Here is a 13,000-nt window from a genome sequence, read left to right as displayed (position 1 = left end):
CTAGAGAATAGCTTGTTGGATTAATGATTTCAGCCCGTCTCTTCTGCAAGGGGAAAAACCTTAAGTAACTTACTTCCTTATGATGTCTGAGAAATAAAATAACCTCTGAAAGGGACTTTGCTCTTTTTATTGCACTGATGTAGAGGGAACACTGATTAAAGGGCACAGCCAGGTTCAGGAAGAAATACATGAGTTGGAAGCCCAGTCGGGTTCTACCTTAAGCCTGGTAACATGGGCACCACCGCAGTGTTGTGGGTGAGAGACAGATCTGCATGTTCACAGGTAACAGGCTGGGGGAGGTGAGAACCAGGGTGAAATGAAACATCGAGTAAACATTTCTCTCTTCCTGGGAGCAGGGTAGCAACCAGTGTAGCAACAGGGGCCAGCAAAATGATATTTATTGGGTGGGGCCGTGTGGGGTAGGGGATCCCCCATCTATCTCCCTGGCTTTGATGAGAGTATGAAGGGAACTCATCTGGATATTTCTGCAGCTCTGAGGACAGATCAGAGAGAGATGGAGGTGGAGGTCACAGAAACACTAGAGATCGCTTGAGAATGTGTACTGGAGGAGAACAGACCTCAGGGCTGTCCTGTTGCTTTTTGTTGGATGCAGGAACAGAATAGATGCATAATAAATGTTTGTTAGAGGAAAGACTGACTGATGGGAAGGGGGAGGCTGGAGAGCTTGTTGTTATGAGCGTGAGCTCTCAAGTTGGTGGCTGAAAGTGGAATCCAGGCCCTGTGAGGCTCTGGGTAGCTCCTGTGCCCATCGGCCTTGGTGTCTTTATTTATATGCAGAGGTTAGAGGCCAAAAGCACTTCCCTCCACATATGATATCGGAGCTGAGAATATATGGGGCGTGATATGCATTCAGAAAGTGCTGCTTGACTTCCTTCACTTCTTGTCTTTCTCTTCTTCCCCTGATGAGCAGTGGTATAGTTGAAGGCCATGAGTAAAGTTCAGGGTCTGCACGCAAAAAGTGTAAGTTTTCATCTCCTGTTTATCTGTGTGACCTTGGCTGAAATGAATCAGTTAACCTCTCTGGGTTTCTTTGTGATCGTCGTAAAACAGAAACTCCGCAAGGTGGTTTGAAGATTCAGTTGCTAAGGCATTTGGAGGTCGTGGCATTTGGGAATCTGATGGCACATGTTTGGTACGTGCTGTTGCCTTCATGTTTATTAGTATCGGCATTGTCGTTGTCTGCATTTCTTCTGTACTGGAGAAAAGCAGAGGTGCTCGTTGGAGATGACTGTCAAGTGGGGCTGAGAGTTGTGTTTTACCAGGAAAAGTCCTCTCCCCAGGAGACAGTATCAGGCAGAAGGCATAAATGTCTTAATCAACGTTTAGTGACTCACTTGATGTATGTTTTTGACAAGATTTCCCAGAACAAGGTGACAAGAGATGACTATATGATTGCTAAGGTCCAATGTCTGCAGAGGTAAGCCCCAGCTGTTGGAATTATCAGGTAGCATCATTTCTGTGAAGCAATTAATTGGAGAAGAAATAATATTCCCATATCTTTATAAATGCTAAAAGAAATCCTGTTGCCTATGGTATTTTGATATGAGTATGGCTTAAAAGAAAAAAATAAAGGAGAAGCAGAAGTTCTATTTCTGTAATTAAGAAAAAGAATCAGGAGTTCATAGTCACCATTCCTAACTTTTGATGTTATTAGCAAATTAAATGCAAAATAGTGCTGGATGTGGTGGTCCATGCCTTCAGCACTTGGGAAACTGAGGAGGATCATAAGTTTGAACCCATCTCGGGCAATTTGGTGATTTACCAAGACCCTGTCTCAAAATAAAAAGTGAAGGACCTGGGTTCTATCCTCAGTACCAAAGAAAGAAAGAAAGTTTTCAAAGTAGAGATAGAAATTTCACCCTCAGCAGAGACTTGAGTTATAAATGTATAATCAGAGGCAAAACAATGGAAATGTGAGGAGCTGGATGGGGGTCCCCAAGAAGACAGCTTGATTTGCCCTGAGAACTGTCCTTCCTGCAGTGAGAAGACACTTAGGTTTCTGGTCCATGTGGAGTTGGGCCAGAAAGGAGCCCAAAGGACAAACCAGTAATTCTGATGCTCTTAATTTAAAATATCAATATTTAATTCCTTATGGATTCTGTTATGGTTTGGCTTTGAGGCAAGTACTAGGATTTGAACCCACTGCCTTCACACTGAGCTATATCCCCAGCTCTTTTTACTTATTTTATTTATTATTACTATTATTATTTTCAGGCAGAGTCTCGCTAATTTACTAATTTCCCCATCTAGGGTTCAAACTTTAGATCCTCCAGCTTTAGCCATCCGGGTTACTGGGATTACTAAAGGCTTGACAATTTGTGAAGCTTTATTAGAGGGACACACAGAGGACACAGACAGTAGGAGGGAGCAATGTCCTCCATGGGTGTCTCTGCAGGGAGGGATCAGAATACAGAGTTTACATGAGAGATTAAGGAATTTTGGCTCAAAATCATGCTAGTTTCTTTTAGGACTTGCCACAACCACCTAAGCATCTTTATCTGTGCCTAGAAAGGTTTGGGTTCCTGGCTTGGGCTTCCTCTTGTTGGGAAAATTCTGCAGCTGGCTGGATCGCAAGGTGATCATAGCACTCCAATTTTTGGTCAGGACAAGAAAGGAGGTGGGGTTTTGAGGATCCTAAAATCCTACTATAGTCTCAGATGTTGGGAACCCTTCCTCGGTGTGGAACCCTTCCCACACTGACCTCCTCCTCCTCCACCTCCTCCTCCTCCTCCTTCTCCTCTTCCACCTCCTCTTCCTCCTCCTCCTCCTCCTCTTCCTCCTCCTCCACCTCCTCCTCCTCCACCTTCACTTCCTCCTCCTCTTCCACCTCCTCTTCCTCCTCCTCCACCTCCTCCTCCTCCACCTTCACTTCCTCCTCCTCTTCCACCTCCTCTTCCTCCTCCTCCTCCTCCTCTTCCTCCTCCTCCACCTCCTCCTCCTCCACCTTCACTTCCTCCTCCTCTTCCACCTCCTCCACCTCCTCCTTCTCTTCCTCCTCCTCCTCCTACTCTTCTTCCTCCTTCTTTCCTAGCACTGAGAATTGAACCCATGGCCTTCATACTGAACTACAGCCCCAGGCCCCTACTCCCTTTAATTTTATTTTGACACAGGGATTCGCTAAGTTGGCCAGGTTGGGCTCCAACATTCTCTTGCCTCAGTCCTCAGAGTGCTGGGATTGCACACAACGTCCAGGTGATTCCAGAACTAAGTAGCTCCTTACCCTGTGTACTAGCATTGAGTGTTATGGTGAGCCAGGTGAAGACAGAGCAAGAAGCAAGTTGATCACGCTGAAGGTACTTTTCCTCGTAAAGATTCAAGCAAGAGGGAACTTTGTTATCATGTGAGCAGAAACTGTCTTGTTCAGGAACTTGACGATAGCCTTTCTGTTTCCTTAAACCTCAGGTAAATAACAGTTTTGTCTTGGAAATGTGGGACTTTAACATGAGTGATTCCATTTTGGTTTGGTTCTGTTGGGCCTAGAATGCAAAAGCTCAGTCCAAACTGAAAACTCTACTTAATACTCAGTCTTCTGACTAATCGGCTATAAAGTAAGGGTTCCCTCTATTTACCAGGTTAAATCACTTGCTTGCATGGCCTACCCAGCTCCGGAAAACATTTTCATTCTTGTTCACCAGTTTACTGTAAAGACTATGATAAAGGATACAGATAGACAGACAGATGAAAAAGGACATACAATAAGCTCCAGAAGGATGTTGGGAGGACAAACTTCTGTCCCTGTGGAGTTGGGGTGTACATTAACCACAAGCTGTGTCTAACTTGGAAGCTTCCTGAACCCTGTGTAGTTTGGAGATTTGTGCAATGGCTTTGTCACATAAGCTTGACCTGTTACTATGTGGTCTCTATCGAGTCCCTGAGAAGTGGGGTGGGGCTAGAAGTTCCAGCCTCTAACCATGGCTTAGTCTTTCTGGTGACATCCAGAATCCACCATCCAGGAATCCACCAAGAACCATCTTGTTAAGGCCAAAGAGGTTTTTATCTCCCAGGAAATTTCAAGGGATTAGGATTAGGACCTTTGTCAAGATTTGAGATTAAAGTTATTACTACTATTACTTTTCAGGAGTGTGCTACTTGGGATGGAACCCAGGGCCTCATGCATGTTAGGCCAGTGCTCTACCATTGGGCTGTATCCTAGTCCTTTGTGAAAACAATGTTTCAGGGGTTGGGGATTTAGTTCAGCAGCATAAGCGCCTGCTTTGCAAGTGCACAGTGGTGAGTTCAATCCCCGGTACCGATTAAAAAAAATTTTTTTTTGAACTTTTAAGACAGAGTCTCACCAAATTGCTTAAGCTGGCTTTGAGCTTGGTATAAACTGCCTTCAACTGCCTCGACCTCCCAAGTAGCTGGGGTTACAGATGTATATCAACTTCTTTTCTCTTTCTTTTATTTCAAGTGCTAGGGATCAAACCCAGCACATGCCAGACAAGTTCTACTACTGAACTTCACCCCAACCCTAAACCAAATGTTAGAATGACAGATTTTCCCATCACCCACATGGATCAAAAGATTACAAGAGTTTTAAGAGCTCTGTACTAGAAGCCAGGGGCAAAAATCATATGTATTGATAAAATTCTTATAAATCATATGTATTGATAAAATTCTTATAAATCATATGTATTGATAACATTCTTATAAATTATAATATCGCATGGGCGGAAGCAAGTTGTATGGCTAAGTCTCTGATTGTGTGCATTTTAGCCAAGTTGTGCACATAGAAAACAACATACTGTATAACTTTATGTCCCTTCATCTGGGCTGCTGTAGGCCTAGGTGATCTGAGCTGTCTGTCCTGTGTGCCCTTAACAGTTCACAGTCAGATCGAAATGTGGTTTGCTCATGTCTGGATCCTACATCCTTTATAGCTTTAAGGGGATTTCTTATGTTGGAGTTTCTATGTGTCTCTGAGTTTTTGTTATGAAACTGTATTCGGTCCTTACCATATTTCTGTCCCTACCTGCTTCTCATTCTTGTGTGGGTGGCATCATGAGATGGATCTTCCTGAGTCCGTGCCACAGCTATTAACCTGCCATTTCTTTCCACTGTATCTGAAACGTGATTCTGTCTATCAGATATCTTTTGGGGGGGACTTGCTTTAAGCTTATCCAAGCAATGTGGAACTCTTTTACATTTTGCATACCTGCAAGTGGATCTCAGTTTTGTCTTCAAACTTGCATTGGTAGTTTTACTGGGCACCGTATTTTAGGTTGAAGTCATTTTTTTCCCAGTGATAGCATAGTATCTGTTGGTGCTGATGTAAAGTCAGATACAAGTGTGACTAATTCCTTTGACGATAAAAGGGTTTGATTTCTGGACATTTTCAAGATTTCCTCTTTAGCTGTGATGATCTCAGATTTTATGAGGGTGTAAATGTGGGTTTTTCTTGTCAATGTTTAGCCACATTTGTTGATGTGTTTAGCGTAATGATCATGTCCTTGTTCAACTCAGCATGTCTTATTTTGTCTTTGATCATTTCTGCCCTTTCATTTTCTTCTCTTTGATAGACACTGCATTTCCTGGACCAGTCTTCTTTATCTCTTAAATTTTTTAACATCCTTGTCATTAACATTTTAGTCTTTATTCTGGGAGATTTCCTTAACTTCATCTTCTGAATCTTCCACTACACTTTAAACAGACAGTCACAATCACATTTTTTTAGCATGTTCCTCTTTGACTTCTCTGTGACCTTTTTCTGTAACAGTCTGTTTCTTTTCTTTCTTTCCTTTTTTTTTTTTTTTTTTTTTGAGTATTGGAGATTGAACCCAGTCTTTGCACGAAACTACACCCCTGCTTTGAGGGATGGTTTTGCTAAGTTGCCCAGGCTAGGCTTGTACTTGTGATCCTCCTGCCTCAGTCTCAGCCTCAGCCTCCCTCAATGCCCTGGTTAATCCTGCCAGGTTGTATTTATTTTCCCAGCAGATCCCATCCCCAACTGGCAGGACTCACTGACATGTCAGGGTACACAGGTAGGCGCAGGCTCCATTAAACCAGGTTTAATTTTGGCTACCAAATTCTTCACTTGGGACTTAATTTTTCCCAGAAAGAGCATGCCATTCATTAGAGAGAAACTTTTTTTTTTTTTTTTGGTCTTTTTCCTTTTTATCGTTACCGGGGATCGAACTCATGACTGCCTCCTTGCAAGGCAGGCGCTTATGCCGCTGAGCTAAATCCCCAGCCCCCAAGAGAAACTCTTTATGTCTGAAAAATTGAAGGAAAAAATCCACAAGGCTCTTTCATTTATGATACCCATTGCCAGTTCTGGGTTCCCAAACCACCCTTGCATTCAAAATCTCTTTGTAAGGACCACAGAGCTCACTCCCCAAAGGCTGTTATGCTGTGGTTATGGTTTGTTAAAGGATGCAGATAAAAAGCAGCCAAGGCAAGATATGCATCAAGTAGAGTCCGAGAAAGCACCAAAGATGGAGCGCCCGACAGTTCCCTTCCTGTGGCACCAGGGCAGCACCAGGGTCATGCGTGCCTGTGGGACAGGGCTTGTGGCTTATTTCCAGTCAGGTGCTGCACCTGAGCCATGGAGTCCAGGATCATTCCTGGGGCTGTTTTGTGGACATGGTTGGTGTCCGTACTTACTGACCTTCGTCTCTAGCCCTTCTAGTGGTTGGCTGATACTGAGTGACCTCAGTTCCCCACTCTAATTACATTGTCCGTATCGACTGGGCAAAAGGCCTAGATACAAACATTTTTATTGAGGAGGATATTTCAAGGCTTGGACATGACCTCCTAGAAACTAAGGACAAAGGCCATATCATTGGATAATGCCAGATATAGTAGTGCATGTATGTAATCTCAGCTATTTGGGAGGCTGAGGCAGGAGGATGACAAGTTCAAGGCCAGCCTAGGCAACTTAGTGAGACCTTGTTTAAAAAATTTAGAGCCTGGGGATATAGGTCAGCAGTAGAACACTTAAAACAAACAAACAAAATCTAAATTCTTTACTGCTATCCACCCTAATATTAAAGGACCTGTGTAAGAACCAGGGTCCGGGCAGTCTTCTTGTTTGCTAGCAAGTAGACTAGCTAAATGCACTTCTGCAACCCTTTTTGCCTTCCTTGCCAGCCCTGAGCTTGCTGTGCCCCTGGCATGGAACTTGCCTTCCTCCTCTGCCTGTCTTTCCCTGGTGTTCATCTTTCCCTGCACATTTTGATCTACAGTTTCCCCAGCCTGATTATCTGACAATGCAAGCATTCACTTTTATCTGCTGGAAATTCATCATTATCTGGTCCATTGGTTTCTTCCTTCTTGTCTTGCTTTTTTCTTAAATTTAACATCACAGGTGTACACATTTTCTGTAACTCTGCAAATCTGGAACAACAATGCTTGGGTTGCATTAAGTGATATTTATTTACATAGGCATCTTATAGGCATCTGAATGAGTATGATTGAGAACTGAGCTTTAGTACTGAAAGTGGGTAGGTAGGAGATTTTTCCTGTGGAGTTGACACAAGCTCAGGCTCCTTGGTGTGTGCAAAACTGACCCCAGTTTTATTGCTCTCCCCGTCTTTTCTAGACAGAGTGACAAATGGGAAGGGATCCTAGCCACACGAGCACTGAGCATTACCACTGTTCACTGTTCCAGGCAGGTTTCAGGTGCACTGACAGTGAAGGAGAGAGAGAACCATTCTCACAAATCAGAAGTCTCCAGGCACCAGGGTCTTTCCTCAGCAGGAAGCGGAGGAGCCCACTCCTAGCAGGTGAAGACCTGCAATGTGCACCTTGAGCTGTCTCCAGATGGTCCTGAGAGCAGGTCCTTGGTCTTCTCATAGGGATTAGGACAGTCCAACCAAGCCACCAGGGCTGAGCTGCTGAGCTACACGCAACCACGAATGTGCTTGATTCCTCCACCTCTCTGTTTTCTTCTTCCTGGCTGATCTGTGATTCTCAGACTCTAGAGCATAGCAGAACCATGCAGGAATCCCAGCACAAAGGCAAATTTCTAGGTACCACTCAAGATTTACTGAGTTAAAACTTCTGGGAATGGACCTGAATAAGGATGGTTTTCCTGGGAATGGGGAAGTCCCAGGACACAGAACTACTAGTGCTAAAATCAATTTTGAAGAGAATAACCAAATGAGACAAAATAAAATAGTCAAATCAAAACAAAAGGATAAACATAGTATATGTCTAAAAACAAAATATAAGGAGATCAATAACGGCTACTGTAGTTCCTCTTCTTGTCTTCAAAAGAATTTCCCATATCATCAGGCATAATAAAACTGAACAAAACAGTACAGAACAAAACCAATAAAAACAAAACATTGGAGATATTATAGGACTTCAAAAGGAGATAATAGGGGTTGGGGATTTAGCTCAGTGGCATAAGCGCCTGCCTTGCAAGCAGGCAGTTGTGAGTTCGATCCTTGGTACCGATAAAAAGGGAAAAGACAAAAAAAAAAAAAGGAGATAATAGTCCAGCCAGAATGGGTACTGTAGAGTATCTTATTGTCTTCAAATTAGTTGCCTATACCATCAGACTTGATACTATCAAACAAAACATATTCAAATAAAATCAATCAAAACAAGACAGTGAAAGCAATAGTGGGCTTCAAATTAAGTTAATAGGAAATCAAAAATGGTTACCATAGTATATCCTGCTATCTTTGGAATAGCTGTCCATGCCATCAAATCTAATACAACTATACAAACTGAAACAGAATAAAACCAAAACTAAACAGAGCGATGAAAACAATATGGGTTTCAGATTATGATAATAGATTATCAATGGCCACTGCCTTCCCTTTTTAGACAATTCCTCCCATTTCACTTTCACGGGATGTATTGTACATTCTGGATCCCACTAACTCTTTTATTTTTTATATTAGGGAGGCAACCCGCTAATCAGTCTATACACCCCCTTTTGAGTTAAACATGTTTTTATATAAAGCATATTCATGGACCCTGTTTCCTGATTCTTTTTATTGGTGAATCGAGGCCAACTATGTTAGTGATTATGGCCTTCTCTGTCTCATCTCTGCCATGCTATTTTTCTGCGATTGTTGTCTGCTTTTCCCCTTCATTCCACTGTCTACCCCATTCAGTGAGCCCCTCTGCCACTGTTCCTGAAACCATGGTCTTTTTTTCTCTTTCTAGAATGTCCTTCAGTGTTTTTGTAGGATTGGTGTGGTGGTCATGAACCCCCTCTCCCCAGTTCCTCTTTGTCGTGGAAGCATCTTGTTTCTCCATTAATTCTGAGAGATAGTTTTGCAGAGTACATCAATCTGAGTTGGAGATTATTTTCTTTTAGTACTTGGAATACTTTACTCCAAGCTCTTCTTGATTGATGGTTTGTGTTGAGAAGTCTGTCATGATTCTGATAGGTTTTCCTTTATAGGTGATCTGTTTCTTTTCTCTGACAGTTTTTAATATTCTGTTCTTTTTTTTTTTTTTTGTCTTTTTTCATTTTTATCAGTACCAGGGATCGAACTCACGACTGCCTGCTTGCAAGGCAGGCTCTTATGCCGCTGAGGTAAATACCCAGCCCCTAATGTTCTGTTCTTATATTGAATTTCTGAGATCTTGATTATTATATGTCTGAGTATAGATCTATTTTGGTTATAGCTGGCTGGAGTTCTGTATGCCTCACTTATCTGAATATCATTTTCTTTTCCTATGCTTGGGAAGTTTTTAAAATTATTTCTGTAAATAGCCTTTGTGTTTCATTTGCATTTACCCCTGCTTCTTCACTCACATTTTTTATTCTTAAGTTATAGATCCTCTTGTCATCTTCTGGCCTTTGTGTTGTTACTTCCTAGTTTCTTGTTATTTTTAAGAGATCTTTCCTTTCTCAATCGCAAGCTGCAAACTTATCTTCAGGTTTGATAATCTATCTTTAGTTTCTTTCAAGCAGTTTTGCCAGCTTTCAATGGAGTTTTTAATTTCCTGGTAATCTCTTTGAATCTGTTTCATATATTCTGAATTTTTTTTTAATATTCTTCATTGAAGGTTTCCCTCCTTTTTCTGTGCTCCTCTATTCCTCCGTCTGTGTCTTCTTTAGAGGTACTTAGTAATTCTGTTATGTTTCTCATTTCTTCTTTTACCTCTAACAGTATTTCTGTTCTAAGTTTTTTTATAGCCTCATGAAGTTTTTCTTTATTTCAGTTGCTGTTGCTTCAGAAACTGCAGGTCTGCAACTCCCAATCTCTTCCGTGTTTACATTTCCTGGACCAGTACTGCTTGGGTTGGAGGCCAGAGACTGCCTTTTGTTTCCTCCTCTTGTCAAGTTCCTGGCTTCTTCCAGACAAGAGGGTAGTGGGGTCCCTGGCACTTCCTGTGTTGGTTGTAATTACTCTGAAGCGTCCTGGCTAGGGATTTCTGCTGTTTGCTGCTTTTCCCAGTCTGCTGGTGGCTACTGGAGTGCAAGCAGAGGCAGGCCAGGCTGGAGCCTCCCTTCCATTCCCTCTCTGTTTCTTTCTCCCTGCCCCCTTTCTCCTGCTCACTCTTCCTCCCTCTGGCTTTTTTTCTTTCTTCAGAGCTGGGGAAAACTCAGGGCCACAGGCATGCTGGACAAGTACCTACCACTGAGCTCACCCCCAGCCCTCTAACATTTTCCCAAGTTTTACTTTGTGGAAGTTAATTGGTGACATTTGCTACCTCTCCTGTTCCCTTTCCCATTTCTTCTATTTATTTACTTATTTTTGTGGCTGAGTTAAACCAGGACCTCACACATGCTAAGCATGTGCTCTCCACTGAACTGCATCTCCAGTCCCTTTTACTGAAAAAATACATCAGAATTCTTCTTAATCTCATGTATCAAGAAGCATTTGCTACTTTTGTGGTAAGTGCAGGATGTTAGGCCATTTTCTTGATGGAATTTTTTTTCCCATAAGGCATACCCTTTATATGAGTAGAATTTATTTTCTAGCTTCCAATCCCTTTTTACTTAACAAGATAAATTATTATATTCTCTTTGCATTCATGAAATATATCACCTTTCTCAGAAATTACGTGAATTCTTGAAATCTTGGTTAAAGTTTTTGAGAAGGAAGACAAGGGACCAAAAAACACAACTCTTTTTCTGTTTAACTTTGTTTTGTTTTGCTTTGTTTTTGTACGGGGGGGGGGGTAGAATTCATGACCTCGAGCTTGCCAAGCAGGAACTTGTACAGCTGAGCTGAATCCCTCCCCTGCTGTATAGTATTTGTATCTGTTGATTACACCTTCTCAAATCACAGGCTGTTCCCCAGCAGGATGGCTATGAACACAACTGACTGCATGGCAGAAGCTCTCTCAAAAGCTCCATAGATGTTATGTCAACAAGTATTTAGTTATAAGGAAAGGTTTCTGTGCATGATTGCCCTCAGCTCCTGATTAGAGACTATGTTATCTGTATTTCCTGGTTCTAAACACTGCCCATGAAAGACAAAGGAAACAAAAAGCATTTTTCTGCAATGGCATTGAGGCTGGTGGCCAAAGTTAACACAAGTTTCGAAAGAACAGTAAAGCATAGGTTATAATATTTTGTATGTGCAAAACATACATTTATACAATTCGTGTTATATATAAATATATTTTAATTGTAAAAATTAAGTTCATCTACTATCTTTGTATTTTATTCAGTCATCCCTCAGTATCGGTGGGGGACTGGTTCCGGGATCTCCTCCTCAGATCTTGCTTGACTGTGCAGAAGTAGAGTCCTTAGTCGCAGTGCGCTGGTTGTAATTTGCTGCTCTTTGTTCTTTTATTCTCTATAGTTTGCCACTGTTTATCATTGCTTTTAAGTTTCTAAGACAAAGTAGAACAAGGAAGCATTTGAACTAGCGTATCCCACTTGCAAATGCACCTTAGATGGACAGGATGAGACCTTCTTTCATAGGAGTCAGAGTCCTCTCTCTCTCTCTCATGATTTTCAGGACCTGTGGCTCAGAATGCAGACTGAAACATGGAATGTTTAGGCCAGCATCAGAGGTCATAACCTTCCTTAAATCACTGTAGCCCAGCTCTCATCAAATGTATGGGTCTCTCAATAGCCAAAAGAGAGTGGATGTACCCATCATAAAGAAATGATAAAAGTTTAAGGTAATGGATATGCTAATTTCCTTGAACTGGTCCAATGCATATATAAATCAAAATGTCATAGCCAGCTATGGGAGCACATGCCTGTAATTACTGCATTCAGGATGATCACTGTGAGTTCGAGATCAGCCTGCTCTACAAAGTGAGTTCAAGGCCAACCTGAACTGCATAGTTGAGACCCTTTCTCAAAAAGACAAAAAAAATAGTCACATGTACCTCATTGATATATAAAATTATGTGTCAGTCAAAAAATAAAGTATTTTTGGCAGTTTTGGGGATTGAACCCAGAGAGTGCTGAGCTAAACCTCTTTCCCCTGCTCCCGACTTTCTTTTGAGAGGTCTATTTTAAATTAATTGGATGGTGACTAGTTAAGAGTTTCTACAGGATCACTTTCATGAGTTTTTTGCTTTTTGGTTTTTTTGTACTAGGAATCAAACCCAGGGTCTCATCCATGCTAGGTAAATTCTCTACTGCTGAGCCACATCCCAAGCCCTTTTAAAAATTTATTTTGAGACAGACTGGCCTTGAGCTTGCAGACTTCCTGCTTCAGCCTCCTGTGTAGCTAGGGTTCTAGGTATGTGCCACCAGGCACTTTTATGATTTTGACTGAGGGTCTTGAATGTGAATGTGTCTTGTTTCATTAACAGGATTATCACTAGTGTAAAAAGCACTGATTTCTTCATTTAGGTTGGAAGGATTGCCTTGTCATGTGTTGGCGGGATAAAGTTCACCCAGCTGGAAGTTAAAAGAGACAGCTGTGGCTCACTTTGCCACCTGTGGGTGACTTTGTTTTTGGCACAGGATGGGCTTGCAGTTTTACAAGGGCCTGGCTTCTTTCCTGCTTTTCAGGTAATAAAAGGTCTCAATTAGCAAAATTAACCTTTCGTCCTTTACAGTCTGCATGGCCACAGGAGATGGAAAAGGCACCTGAGAGGC

The 13,000-nt window shown here is 42.0% G+C and overlaps 1 protein-coding gene across 2 annotated transcripts in view; it reads left to right on the top strand.

Moving 5' to 3' along the window:
• Tmc5 (transmembrane channel like 5) overlaps positions 1-13,000 on the top strand; it is a 75,247-nt gene that overhangs the window by 833 nt on the left and 61,414 nt on the right. The window contains exon 1 of one of the 2 annotated variants that reach the window (XM_063226588.1): positions 168-282. The exons of the other annotated variant lie outside the window; for it this stretch is intronic. The gene's annotated coding sequence lies outside the window, so the exon portion shown is untranslated. Of the gene's footprint in view, positions 1-167; positions 283-13,000 lie in introns of those variants that run through there. 2 annotated transcript variants of the gene reach the window in all.

Source organism: Cavia porcellus, unplaced genomic scaffold (genome assembly GCF_034190915.1).
Source record: "Cavia porcellus strain 051 isolate PalLab524CR breed Dunkin Hartley unplaced genomic scaffold, mCavPor4.1 scaffold_16, whole genome shotgun sequence".
NCBI classification, from domain to species: Eukaryota; Metazoa; Chordata; class Mammalia; order Rodentia; family Caviidae; genus Cavia; species Cavia porcellus.
The sequence above is the reverse complement of the archived record's forward strand: the minus strand, read 5'-3'. Positions and strand labels throughout refer to the sequence as shown.